Genomic DNA, 13,026 nt, shown 5'->3' with positions numbered 1-13,026 from the left:
TGCAGGGAAAAAAACTGGAATGATGAGAAATATGATGAGCTCAGTTTGGACATATGGTTTGGAGCATCTGTGGGCTACAGAGAGTAGAGATGTCTGATGGGCATATGGATGCAGGAACTGGAGGTCAGGAGAGAGATCTGGGATGGGGATAGAAATATGAACATCATCGGTGTATAGAAAGTAGTTGAAGTCAAAGGTTCTGATTTAAAACAATATAGAAAGCACAGTAAGAAAAATGGACTAAGTTCTGATTCAAGCAGCAGAGACAGAAGAAAACAAAAATAACAACAATACCAAAAAAAATGGGCTATGCATGAAGCCTTATAAAATTTCAACATTGAAGAAACAAGCAATGGAAAAGACATCCAACAGAGATGCAACACCAAGACAGGGAAGAGACTGAAGAGAGATAAAATTAAGAAAGTTCCAACACGGAAGCCAAGGGGAAGGGAGGATATATTTTGCATGTTGTTCAGTCTTTGCTGGCTTTGGGACAAAATAAATAAACCCTAAGAACCTTTGGCAAATTCATTTGGCCTTCCCTCTCTCTTGCAGAAAAGACTAGCGTTCAGCGTTCCCTTGAATTAAATAGCTGTAATTTCTAGGGTGCTAAGGAAGAATGTTTTGGGGAAGAGTAGATGGACATAACTGAGAATCTGTTCAGCATTTCCATTGACTTCCCAAACCTCGTGCTAATTTGTACAGCCCATAGTCCATTTCCCATAATTTGAAATCCCTGTGTATTTGAATAGAAATAGAATCCACATGTTCATGATTCATTTGCACTTTATGTAACCAAATGTTGGCCTGTAGCTGTTTGATGTCCAAGAGACCATCTGAAAAGTCTTTGCAGCCAGAAGTCATGAGTTGCCAAGAAAATTAAGAGAAAAACCTCAGCCAGCCCTATCTATAATCCAAGGCAGTCGGCAGGAAATGAATAGGTACAGTGTGAAAGACAGAGCATTCAAGCTGCCAATTGTTAGATCAGATCCATGTTCTATGTCTCAAGTTCCAGCCACTTGATGCTAAAGAAGCCACATCAACACACAGGCGATGCCTGGAGATGCACTGTCATTTATTAAACAGATTGGTTACTGTTGGACATTTAGGTCATTTCCAATTTTGTTATTACAAATTAAGCTAAAACAAAAATCTTGGTTGATAAATTTTTGCTCACATCTCTTTATTTATTTACTTTTTGAGACAGGGTCTCACTCTGTCACTCAGGTGGGAGTGCAGTTGTGCTGTCTCCATTCACTGCAACCTCTGCCTCCTGGGCTCAAGCAATCCTCCTGCTTCAGTCTCATGAGTAGCTGGGACTACAGGTGTGTTCCACCACACCCGGCTAATTGACATCTCTTATTATGCACTTCAGAAAAATTGCACTAAATTGTTTTCCTACAAGCAGTGAATGAACTTGTCTTTCTCAGGATACCTTTCCAAGAATGGAGCATTATCAATGAAATAATCCAATGGAATAACATAAAGTTATTACAAATCATGTTTCCAAAGACTATTTTACATAGTATGGGAAACTATTAATAACATAAATATAATTGTATTATTAAATATACATAACAAAACAGGATATTTCCCTGACCTCTTAGTGGGACTCACAATAGGAGGGACTTGTTTACTCAGTCCACCACTCTCAACTCCTCCTCGTGGGAGGGAGCACGTGAGCAAACAAGGTGGGAACTAGGGTATATGAGTGCTGGAACCAGCTGGCCACTTCTGCACCGGCACTCGCTGGGACCCACTGTGTTCTACCCGTCATGAGAGGGAGCACACAGGTGGGCAGGTGTGGGAGCAGGGCAAGTGCTTTTCTATGCAGGCAGGAACAAACTTTGTGCAGGCCCTGAAGCAGCATCTGGGGTGGGTGATGCCTGAAACCCCTGAAGCCCCAGAGCTCTTTTAGCTCTGCCATCCATAGATGGCTTAAGTATTAACAGCTCAGCGGGCCCTTTGTATCTGCACTCATGGCTCTTGAGCTCTTATCTATTGTTCAGGAAAAATGAGGTTGCATGAATGAATTGAAGGATGGTAAATACAGGGGATTTTATTGTCCCCAGTGAAAGTGGCTCTCAGTGGGAAGGGGAGCTGAAAAGGGGATGGGACAAGTAGGTAATCTCCCCCTGGAGTCCAGCCATCTCTAGCTGGATTCTTCTCTGAAGTTATGCCATCAAGCTCTCTGAAGTCTAGTCACTTCTGTCTGATGTCCAGCCATAGTCCCCAACGTCCAGTGGCTTCTACCCTCTGCCAGCTGAGTCTGGGGTCTTTATAGGCACAGGATGGAATGGGGTGGGGCGATGGGTAATTTAGGAAAAGGCAACATTTGAGCAGGAAAACAGGGATAGAAGTTCTCACTTTGGGCCTCCGTCTCAGGCTTTTTGACTTGAGAGTGGGGCTTCGCCAGGGATCTGCCCCTGTCTGCCTAGAATTTCTCTGCCTCCTGTCACTATCAATAATATGTAAGTATAAACTGAATTTTATTTAAATTATGACTTAGCTGTGATGTTTATTGTTATCAGTCAGACCTTCCAAAGTGACTCAGGGATCCAGGCTGTCTCCACCTTGTGTCTCCATCATCTTAACACAGTGTTTTCAGAGCTCCACATTGGAGGATGAGAAAGCACAAAGAATTATACAAGAGTTTTTCAACGCCTCAGGCCAGGAGTGGATATATGACATTTTTACTCATGATCTATTGCCTAGAACTTATTTTCTGACCACACCCAACTACAAAGCAGCTAGGAAGAGCACATGGATATTTCGTGAGTATTCATTATCTCAGCCACATTCTGGTCACCAAATGTCCCTCTTCTCCCTCCTTTCTCCACAAAACAAACAAACACTCACTCTTACTCCATGAGAGACAACACAAAGTCCCATCCAGTCCAGGCACCCAGCTCAAAAGATTAGAATCTCCAGAAGATGCACGGTGGTCTCTGCATTGAGTCAGATGTGGCTCCTCGTGGTCGAGGGGACTATCATCCTAGAACAGGGGTCACCAAATATTTCCTCAAAGGGCCAAAGTGGTAAGTATGTAAGGCTTGCAGGCTATCACATCTCAGTTGCAACTCCTCAACTCGCCATTGTAGCACAAAAAGCAGTCACAGACAGTATGCAAATGATGAGCTTGGCTTTTGTAAATAAATCTAACTTTATTTACAAAAACAGCCAGAAGGGTCCAGGTGCAGTGGTTCATGCCTGTAATCCCAGCACTTTGGGAAGCCAAGGCTGACAGATTGCTGGAGGTCAGGAGTTCAAGACCAGCCTGGCCAACACAGTGAAACCCCATCCCTATTGAAAACACACACACACACACAAAAGTTAGCTAGGTGTGGTGGTGCATGCCTGTAGTCCTAGCTACTCAGGAGGCTGAAGCATGAGAATCGCTTGAACCTGGGAGGCAGAGGTTGCAGTGAGCCGAGATCGTGCCACTGCACTCCAGCTGGGTGACAGAGTGAGAACCTGTCTCAAAAAAAAAAAAAAAAAAAAAAAAAGAAGAAGAAAAAATAGGCAAAAGGCTTGTAGGCTGTATTTGGCCACTGGCCAATAGTTTGTCAACTGCTGATCTGAAAAGTCAAGTTACCTTCCTTCTACGTACCAGTATTCAGTGGTGGAACAGAGACAAGACAATAGCCATAAGGACTCTCATTCAAAGAGGAGAAAAATGGGAGACTCCAGCAGTCATAGAACCATAGAAATTCTGCAATCCTACTGGACAGCCATTGTGAGGACCTCTGACCTCGAGGGTGGGAGATGTTCCCTAGTTAGTCCTTTACGCTGCTCTCTGGAGGACACTCCCTTTTTTATTGTCCTCCAAGGACATATTTCAGAAGTTTCTTCCTTTTCCCTTGCCTCCTTGGCCTCATCTGAAGTAGGTTTCAGAAAATGTGTCCTCCTGGGGGGCTGCATAGCTTTCCCAGCCTGTTTGCCTCTTGGAGTCTCAAGAGTGGTTATAGGTCCCAAATAATCACAGGGCTTTTAAGGCCAGAATCATGCGAGGGGAGGTTGCTTTGTTTTGTTGGTGTACTGGTGTACGAGTCTCTAAGTTTAGCAGTCAGTTCCTCTTCCAAGAACCACACCCATTGTTCTTAGAAGGCTTGTTTTCCAGATCTGCCTTATTTCTTCATTCTGGGCACCCCAGCTTCTTTTACTCAGTGTGTTGGTGGCTACCTTGAGGCAACTTGGAGCCATAGGTGTCAAGGCCACAGCCCTAATCTAATATTTGCTCTGATACATTTTAGCCAGAGGGAAATTTTAACAATAGGTATGGAACACACCCTTCATTTGACTTTTGCCTTAATTCCAACTGGAAAGCACACCCTTAATTTGATATTTGCCTTTGGCCATTTAAAATCTTTCTACATTCCATTACTTAGCATTTATCATCTAAAGGCAGTTAGCTTTTCAACTTTAATTTCTGGCCTTTCTCTATTTTCTTTTATTACTCCTAGAAACTAGTCAATTATTTTCTGTGCTTATCTCTTCCTTGTAAATTTTGTTAAGCACAGTAATAATCAGTACATGCTACCAACATTCTATTTTCAACCCCTTCCCCTAGAGCTACAAGTTTATTAGGAAGTGAATAAGCCTTCCAAGTTATTGCAGGCTAGTCTTACAAATATTTTACCACTGTACAGCAGGGGCTGCAGGGTTTTCAGTCTGATTCTGTTTCCTCACTGCTGCTGCCTAACCAATCTGTCAATGCACATATTTTAGTTTTTTTCCTCACTGCTGTTGCCTAGCCAATCTGTCAACGCAGCATTCCATTTCTACTACCAATTTCTAAATTAATTAGAACAAGTCAGGAAATATTACCATCACAAATTAATCCCAATATTCAGGGGTTTATACAGGTAATGTGTTTTCTCATAGGAAGTCTGATATGAGTCTGATGGCTCTTTATGGCATATAAAATGTATGTTAAGGAGACACATGAAAAATTAACAGTACAGGTACTTATATCCAGTATAAGTATATAGTGAGCATTTACTTAATCCAGTGAGCATTTATTATGTTTTAATCAGAAAAATTCGCAAATACTTAAGTCAATAGGTAATTCAGTTGCTTGGAGGGTATGGTTCCTAACAGTTAACTGACTTTTTCTTCTGACGTCTAGTCCTCTGAATGGGTCTTTCAAGATTACACATTAGGCCAGGCACGGTGGCTCACACCTGTAATCTCAGCACTTTGGGAGGCTAAGGTGGGAGGATTGCTTAAGCCCAGGAGTTAGAGACCAGCCTGGGCAATGTGGTGAAACCCCATCTCTACAAAAAAATACAAAAATTAGCTGGGTGTGGTGGTGCACACCTGTAGTCCCAGTTACTCGGGACACTGAGGTGGGAGGATTGCTTGAGCCCAGGAGATGGAGGTTGCAGTGAGCTTAGATCATGCCACTGCACTCCAGCCTGGGCAACAGAGCAAGACCCTGTCTCAAAAAACTAAAGAAGTAAAAAAGTTACACTCTAGTATATAGGCCCCTCTCTCTACTGGAATGGCCCTTACTCTATGAAGTCTTCCCAATTACGAAGCCTCCCTGAGTCTCTCCCTCTTCTGTTCGCTCATGTTCCTATTTGTGTAATTACAGCATTTAGATATTGTATATTATTTTATAATATAGGAATATGCTTTTCTTTTTGCATTTCTGTTTCCATTCTTTTCCTAGGCAGTGTGAGGCATACACCTGCCTGGAGATGGGAGAAGAGGCAAGCAAGTACAGACCAGTAGAGTAGGAAGGCAACACGAGTCATTCAGCTTCTGGCATCCGCATAGGATTTTCTGGATCTCCAGCCATGCAGTAGTTCTATAAGCTAGATTTATTGCAAGAAAGAAAACCAATTGGTTTTCTTACCTCCATTCCTCTTTGGCTTATTAGGAGGCAGGCCTGGTTGCTAAACTTCATGATTCATTCCATAATAGAAAGCAAATACCTTCGGCCTTGGAGGGAGACAACGGCCTAAGATGCTACCCTGGGGGAGATGGTATAACATAGAAGAAGTAGAGATTGGAGCTAACACCTCTGGTCTCAAAGAATAATGGACAGAAGAGGACATTGGTAAGAGAAGGAAAAAGGGGCATAATATTGACACAGGCTGTTTTCTTGACCCCTACATGGGACCCATGACAGGGGTGTCTTGTTTACTCAGCCTGCCATGCTCAACCCTTCATGGGAGGGAGCATGTAGGAAAGCAAGTGCAGGCTGCTTCAGTGCCAGCAGAATCAAACTCCATTTACTCGGACCCACTGAGCCCCATGCTTTAGGGGAGGGAGTGCATAGGTGAGCGAGTGCTAGAACCAGCCAGCCACTTTGGCGCAGGCAGGAGCCAACTCCGTGCAGGCCCCATAGCAGCATCCAGGTGGGGGCATTTTCCTAAACTTCCCTAAAATATCAGGATTAATATATAGATAGAAACAGGAAGTAAAGAATCTCTAGGCAAGCAGGGGAGGGTCCCTGGCAAAGCTCAATATTCAAGCTGAAAAGCATGAAACTCATGGCACAAAATGAGAACTTCTATCCCTGTGTGCCCACTCTTTCCCAATTGGTTCTTTCTGAATAATGTCTTTTTATCAACTGAATATTGCCTTTTCCAAAACTACCTACAGCCCATCCCACCCTCCATCCTGTGCCTATAAAGACCCCAGACTCAGCCAGTAGATGGGAGAAGCAGCTGGATGTCGAGGACAGGCAACTTGACTTTGGAGGAGAGAGGCAGAGAGGTGACTTGACTTCAGAGGAAAGCCCAATTCAAGCTGGAGTCGCCTCTCATATACAACTATAGGGAAATCATGACTTGCAGAACTTAAAGGGAAACCACATCAAAGTAAACTCATGATTTAGCAGGATCAGGGAGATGGGGCTTGAGTTGAGCACAAACAAGCTGCTTTTCATTCCTGTGTGCTGTGCTCATGATTGAAAAGTTCAGTTTGTGGAAGAAGATAAGCAGAAGTTAGCTGAGGATTCAGCAGGAGAGTTTACTAGAGGAGGTCCCTACTGTAGGGAGAAAGTGGCCTGTACCTGAAGGCAGTAGGGCAGCCATAGTGCCATCGAGAACTGAGGGGAGGTTTGGTCAACCAAGAAGGACTATACAGTACTGACCAGGCCAGATCACCAATCACTCCAGCCACAGACAACTATGGCCAGTATCAGCAGAGGGAGCTGGTCAGCCTTCAGCAGTCACCAGCCCAGAGCAGTCCAGGTGCCTCATGGCAGAGCTCAGCAAGGACCCTCCAGGACAACTCATGGACTCAAGAACCCGCCTTTTCCCCTGCTGCCATGCACAGTTTGTAAGCCCTCCACATGCACTACATACCATCTTGGGTTAGGGAAGGATGGTGGGGACAAACCTAAGAGATCAAAAATTTTACCTAAAGGGACTGTTTGAATTATTGCATCAGAATAAGATTTTATGGTTTATTTAAATCTAATTCATCTCCTCCCCATCACACCTTTGCCAGGTGGTAGAGATTTGTTAAGAAAATCATATAACTGTAGAGAATAGGAGTCCTTTGTTTTGCACATTTAAATTGTAGTGTGAAGTTGGCATGGAACATACCTGTAGTCCTAGGTGCTTGGGAAGCTGAGGCAGCGGGACTTCGAGGTTACAGTGAGTTACAATCACACTGCTGCACTCTAGCCTGGGTGACAGAGCAAGATCCTATCAAAAAACAAAAAACAAAAAACCTGTAATCCCCTGCACTTTGGGAGGCCAAGGTAGGCAGATCACAAGGTCAAGAGTTCAAGACCAGTCTGGCCAACATGTGAAACCCCGGCTATACTAAAAAAATAAAAATAAAAAAAAATAAAAAATATTAGCCAGGCGTGGTGGTGGGCACCTGTAATCCCAGCTACTTGGGAGGCTGAGGCAGAAGAATTGCGTGAACCCGGGAGGCAGAGGTTGCAGGGAGTCAAGATCGTGCCACTGCACCCCATCCTCGGTGACAGAATGAGACTCCATCTCAAAAAAAAAAAAAAAAAACAAAAACTACAGTGCGAGTACATGTTCCAACTACAAGTAAATGGTGTAGTCTTTGCATATAACCCATGCACATCTTCCTATATATTTTAAATCATATCTAGATTACTTATAGTACCCAATACAATGTAAATGCTATATAAACAGTTGTTATACTGTGTTGGTTTTTATTTGTATTATTATTTTTTTCTTTTTTAGAGATGGGGTAGCTCTCTGTTGCCCAGGCAGTGGTGTAATCAAAGCTCACTGCAATATCTCAAACTCCTGGGCTCAAGCAATCCTCCTGTTTCAGCCTCCCAAAGAGTTGAGATTACAGGCATGAGCCACCATGTCCTGCCTCATATTATTTTTTTATGGTCGTACTATTATTTTTTATTGTGAGTTTTTTTCTCCTACATTTTCTATTCATAGAGATTTATAAGAGTTAGAGATGAGAAAAGGGTTTTTTGGAGAAAACTGGTGGTGTTCTCTGTCCTTGCATCATCCCCAAAGAGGGATGAGAATATGTCCCCCTCCACCTGAAGTTAACAGAAGACAGCTTCAAGGAGGTCACCCAGGGATATTGATTAGCACCCTCTGCCATTTGAAGGAAACCCAGTACTGGTGCTGACTCCCACCTGGAAAGGCTAAAAAGAGAGAGAAATGAGGAAATATTGAGTTGCTGCTTTGGTGGCAAGAAGAAAGAGTGGCTTCATGGGGCTGGATCTATGCACCCAGAATTTGTTGGAGCTGGAAGAGTCCGTGGCTGTTTCCTGTGGGCCAGATGTGGGCTACAAGAAGGAGAGAGAGAGAATGTGGGATCATCCTCGGCCCCATCTAAGTGGTGTCCTTGAAAGAGAAGACAGACCTCAACAGTAGGAACCCAAAAGTATGGGGGATGCCCAGAGGCTGAGAGCAAGCAATGAGTTGGATGAGAGACCAATCTGCCTTCCATAGAAACCCTAGGAAAGACCCCGCAGAGTGGGAGATCCCCAAGGAAGTCTCAAAACACTCAAGATAGACAGTGACCTTGGCCATCTGCCAATACCAGAGAACCCAGAAGCTAGATCTCTCAGAACTGGTGTCGAGAAAGAACTTTCCTGATGATCTCATTTATTTTCCTGCCCTCAAACTTCAACCCCAAAAGGGTCAGAAACTGCAGTTGGCGAGGTGGAGAAGCAAATCTACCAGGGGCCTCCTGCCAGCAGTGAGCCGAGCTGGAGGAGGAGGAAAGATTCAACTTTACATTAAGTTCAGAATTTCATTATGACACGGAAAAACAACATTGTAATTGCCAAACTGAGCCTGTGTTTGCCAACATAAAGTGGTCCAAGATCTCTTTACCAGCTAAGGGACTAGTGGAGCAGCGTTCATCCTGGGGACAGGAGGAAGTGTCTCCCTGGGACTAGACTAAAGGGCCCCTGCTTGGGCGGTAGGAATGAAGGCACTTTATCAATCCATTACTTGCTTGTTCCATGTCTGGGATACATAAGGAAAACAGAGAGGAGGAGAGGCAGGTACATAGGGAAAGAGAGAGAGAGAAAGAGAGATAACAGAAAGGGAGATAGGAGAAGTGGCAGGGGAGAGACGGGCAGGGGAGGAGAGAGAAGAGGTGAGCAAGTAACCATTAAGAGTAATAGAAAAAGAAGACACAGGAAGAGAGGAGGAGAGAAATAAGCAACGGGTCCATGCCCCCCCATCTACCCTTTATCTTCGACTTTTGTTTGCCACTTGTAACAGGAACTGTCCTGTCCTGCCCAAATTTCCTCTGTGGCTTCCTACTGCAAGTACCTGGGGCTTCCCCTTAGGGCTTTCTCTCAGCCCACTCCCTGCAGCAGGACAAAAAAGCCAAGGAGTTCCCGTCCCCAGAGCAGTCCTCAATCAAAGACAGATGTGAGATGAGAAGCAAATCTCCCCACGTGCTCACCCCTCAGGTGGGGTTTTGCTGAGGCACATCCTGCCTCTCAGGTTCTGTAGCGGTATGGAGTTCCAGCTGCCCCCAGTGCTACCTGCTTGGTAAAAAGCACCTTTTATTGACTTGCCTCTCTTTCCTGTCTCATATCACCTCTCAAATGAGCTGTTTGCACTCACATCCTTGTCTGCTTCCCATCTCTATCCCAGAAGTAGAGGCCACTCCCTCCCCTCTGTCTCCCAGGGGGACCCTAACCTCCTCCTCTTTCCATCTCCAGCCACCTGTGGCAGGCCTCTGTTGAATGTCTCTAACCCATAGCATTATCCCTACTTGGAGGGAAGGAAGGATGTAAAACCAAGAGGCTTCTCTCACCATTCTCCCACCCTTCCCAAAGGGAGACCAGATCTCAGCTCAGGGGATCCCGCCAGCCCCAAGCAAGCCAGGCAGTGTCCTGGTGTGGCAGCTCACAGGCCCTGGCGGTGCATTTCAAGGGTGGTGCTGCTTCCTGCCCGCCTGTTTGGGAGCACATTCAGGAGACATGAGCAGATGTTTGGCAAATGTTCAACCTTGTCCATGTCAGCCAACAATAACACAGCGCAGAGATGATGCAGGGATGGAGGAAGGGAGGATACTTGCTTAGCAGCTAGGGATGGCCACAGGAGACACCATCTCCAGCTCCTTCTGGGAGGGAGGCAGAGTGTTCATGCATGACTTGCATGTGTGAGTTAGAGCATGGGACGCATAGTGCCAGTATTCTAGGGTGGAGTCCTGGGGAGATCCGCCTGTTTTTCTCAGCTCCCCAGACAAAGCCCACAACCCCAATGCCAGCCTGGCTGCCCAGGGAGGCCTGCAGAAGCTGCAAGAATTTGGGTTTATCAGAAAGGGAGGGCCTGGGCAGGACAGGCTAAAATGTGGCCCACGATCCCCTCCTGGACACAAGAGGGCATCTCGAATGCTCTTCCCACAGAGACTGGACATTTCTCTAATCTTTTTCAGCACAGGGCTCCGGAGAACCACTACCCATTGACAGAGCTGGGGAGACGAGTCCCATGCACTGTCCGTCCGGGCTGGAGGGATGTGGCGGGCGACTGAGTTTCCAGGGGTGCTGAGGCACCTGTGGGTGCTCAGGGAACTAAGAACCACCTTCTTAAGACATTTTTTATTTTAAAGTATTTAATTGGCCGGGCGCAGTGGCTCACGCCTGTAATCCCAACACTTTGGGAGGCCAAGGTGGGCGGATCACAAGGTCAGGAAATCCAGACCATCCTAGCTAACATGGTGAAACCCCGTCTCTACTAAAAATACAAAAAAAAAAAAAAAAAAAAAAAAAAAAAAAAATTAGCCAGGCAGGATGGTGGGCACCTGTAGTCCCAGCTACGCGGGAGGCTGAGGCAGGAGAATGGCGTTGTGTCCAGAATTGGTGGGTTCTTGGTCTCACTGACTTCAAGAATGAAGCCTCGGACCCTCGCGGTCAGTGTTACAGTTCTTAAAGGCGACGTGTCCGGAGTTTGCTCCTTCTGATGTTCAGATGTGTTCAGAGTTTCTTCTTTCTGGCGGGTTCGTGGTCTCGCTGGCTCAGGAGTGAAGCTGCAGACTTTCGCGGTGAGTGTTACAGCTCTTAAGGTGGCGCGTCTGGAGTTGTTCGTTCCTCCCGGTGGGCTCGTGATCTCACTGGCTTCAGGAGTGAAGCTGCAGACCTTCGCGGTGAGTGTTACAGCTCATAAAGGCAGTGTGGACCCAAAGAGCAAAAGAACAAAGCTTCGTGCAGAAGGGAACCCGAGTGGATTGCCACTGCTGGCTCGGGCAGCCTGCTTTTATTCCCTTATCTGGCCCTACCCACATCCTGCTGATTGGTAGAGCCCAGTGGTCTGTTTTGACAGGGCGCTGATTGGTGCATTTACACTCCCTGAGCTAGACACAAAGGTGCTCCACGTCCCCACCAGATTAGCTAGATACAGAGTGTGGACACAAAGGTTTTCCAAGGCCCCACCAGAGTAGCTAGACACAGAGTGGCGATTGGTGCATTCACAAACTCTGAGCTAGACACAGGGTGCTGATTGGTGTGTTTACAAACCTTGAGCTACACATAAAGACTCTCCACGTCCCCACCAGACTCAGGAGCCCAGCTGGCTTCACCCAGTGGATCCCGCACCGGGGCTGCAGGTGGAGCTGCCTGCCAGTCCCGCGCCGTGCGCCGGCACTCCTCAGTCCTTGGGTGGTCGATGGGACTGGGCACCGTGGAGCAGGGGGCGGTGCTCATCGGGGAGACTTGGGCCGCACAGGAGCCCACGGCGGGTGTGGGAGGCTCAGGTATGGCGGGCTGCAGGTCCCGAGTCCTGCCCCGCGGGAAGGCAGCTAAGGCCCGGCAAGAAATCGAGCGCAGCACCGGTGGGCTGGCACTGCTGGGGGACCCAGTACATCCTCCACAGCCGCTGGCCCGGGTGCTAAGCCCCTCGTTGCCTGGGGCCCGCAGGGCCGGCCGGCTGCTCCGAGTGCGGGGCCCGCCAAGCCCACGCCCACCCGGAACTCCAGCTGGCCCGCAAGCGCCACACGCAGCCCCGGTTCCCGCTCGCGCCTCTCCCTCCACACCTCCCTGCAAGCTGAGGGAGCCGGCTCCGGCCTTGGCCAGCCCAGAAAAGGGCTCCCACAGTGCAGCGGTGGGCTGAAGGGCTCCTCAAGTGCCGCCAAAGTGGGAGCCCAGGCAGAGGAGGCGCCGAGAGCGAGCAAGCGAGGGCTGTGAGGACTGCCAGCACACTGTCACCTCTCAGCGTGAACCTGGGAGGCGAAGCTTGCAGTGAGCCGAGATCGCGCCACTGCACTCCAGCCTGGGCGAAAGAGCGAGACTCCATCTCAAAAAAAAAAAAAAAAAAAAAAAAATTTAATTGACAAATAGTGTATACATTCAAAGTATACAACATTATGATTTGATATACATATACACTGTGTAAGTTACCCTGAGGGCAGGAAAACTTATCCCAAGTTGTGTCACCAGGGTTAAAATACCATCATTAGCATAGCTAACATTTATTGAGCACGTACTATGTGCCAGACACTCTTCTAAGCACTCTTTTTCATGCATTAACCAATGTAATTCTCATATAACCTGTAAGCCAGGTACCATCATTATCTGAGTTTTTACGGAAGCAGAAACTG

General features: G+C 46.8%; 1 protein-coding gene across 1 annotated transcript in view; it reads right to left on the bottom strand.

The window, feature by feature from the left end:
- Positions 1-7,702, bottom strand: part of IL16 (interleukin 16) — a 147,112-nt gene extending 139,410 nt beyond the window's left edge. Inside the window, exon 1 of the mRNA XM_063793970.1 lies at positions 7,563-7,702. The gene's annotated coding sequence lies outside the window, so the exon portion shown is untranslated. The remainder of the gene's footprint in view (positions 1-7,562) is intronic.
- Positions 7,703-13,026: the final 5,324 nt, after the last annotated feature.

Source organism: Pan troglodytes, chromosome 16 (assembly GCF_028858775.2).
Source record: "Pan troglodytes isolate AG18354 chromosome 16, NHGRI_mPanTro3-v2.0_pri, whole genome shotgun sequence".
Taxonomy (NCBI): domain Eukaryota; kingdom Metazoa; phylum Chordata; class Mammalia; order Primates; family Hominidae; genus Pan; species Pan troglodytes.
Note: the sequence above shows the minus strand (reverse complement) of the source record. Positions and strands in the feature narration are given on the sequence as shown.